Source organism: Phalaenopsis equestris, unplaced genomic scaffold (assembly GCF_001263595.1).
Source record: "Phalaenopsis equestris unplaced genomic scaffold, ASM126359v1 Scaffold000414, whole genome shotgun sequence".
Lineage (NCBI taxonomy): Eukaryota > Viridiplantae > Streptophyta > Magnoliopsida > Asparagales > Orchidaceae > Phalaenopsis > Phalaenopsis equestris.
In genome coordinates, this window is record NW_018164855.1 from 659,094 (window position 1) to 660,813 (window position 1,720).

A 1,720-nucleotide genomic window follows, 5' to 3' on the forward strand; every position below is an offset into this window, starting at 1 on the left:
TATATATATATATATATATATATTAGTAGTATTTCGAGCTAAAACAAGCCGAACACGAACAAACAAATAATTGTTTGTGTTATTCATGTTCGTGGTATAAATTTAAAATGTAAAATACGTGTTAGATGCGTAAATGCATAGAAATTTTGTGGTATTTATGTAATTTCCCTTTTTTTATTAATTCAACTAGCCGAATGAAAAATAAAATTTAAAAAAAAAAAATCATCCTATTTCTTAAATATTTTTTTCTATTAATTCACCAAACATCCAACAAAAATAAACGTGCCGGCCCTACCGGTGGTATAAATTTAAAATGTAAAATACGTGTTAGATGTGTAAATGCATGGAAATTTGGTGGTATTTATGTAATTTCCCTTTTTATTAATTCAACTAGACGAATGAAAAATAAAATTAAAAAAAAAAGTTATCCTATTTCTTAAATATTTTTTCTATTAATTCACCAAATTTCATCCAACAAAAATAAACGTGCCACGATAAACTCTTATCATCCAAACATTTTTTCTTATAATTGCACGTGTTATTTTTGTAATTTTTATTTTAATTAATTTAACAATTTAAATATAAATTTATATTAAAGTCCTTCGTTATTTTTGAATTTATGTATAAGTTAAAACTCAAATTCATATCATGCACAATAAAAGTTTCAAAAGCCATCCCTAATCCACATAATTTTTCTTATAAACAAAAGTAATTAAATATTAAACTCTTAAATATAACAAAATTTTAAAAGTCCGCATAGATGTTGGCAGGAGTTAACGCTAAGTATGTTCATTACTCCCTCAAATTCAGATTTTTAGAGAAAAATTTGTTTTTTTGCGGCTCCTGAAATATTAACTTTACGTCTATTAAAATATCAATTTTATCGCTCCTAAAATAGTGTTATTTATGTATATCATACACACGCAATTCTGCGTGCGTACCCCGTATGACCCCAAATAACCTTCCAATAACTCGATTATTGGGGGTTATTAAGAGGTTTTTGGGGGGTATTAACCCCAATAACATCTCAATAACCTCTCTATTACCTACCAATATATTTTGCGATTCGACGCTCATTTTTTTTCTATCATTCGTGAGATCATTGAGGCTATTAACCTCAATAACAGCGACATAACACTGCAATACCCTCTAAATAATCTTCATACACACGCAATTCTACGTGCATATATGACGCACGTAAATATTTTTCCTCCTGAAAAGTCTGATTTCGCCGGACAAATATTACGTCAGGACTCCAGGTGTAGAGATACATTCGGAGTCGAATGAAATCACGTCACGTGGAGGTGACAAAAAAAATTTAAAAAAAATTCGTTTTAGTACATTAGAATATTCCCCCCGTGTTATTTTGCATTATTCAGGTATTATTATGGTTGTATTCGTATATTATTGTGTTCTAGGAATATTTACAATGTTATAATAACACAGTAACACATTAATATCAACACAATAACACTTGAATAACATTGTATAATACGGGAGTAATATCCTCTCTCTCTTATCAGGTCAGATCACAAAAAAAATGAGTTTTTCTCTCTCTCTCTCTCTTATCAGGTCAGATCACAAAAAAAAAAGAGTTTCTTTTAATTCATTCAACTTAGAGCAAATCTCTACGCCGGAAGACATAATTTTTCGACTTCGCCCCTACAAATTTCTATAAATCGAGCTATGTTGTGAAAGCAACAACACTACCAAACTCCAC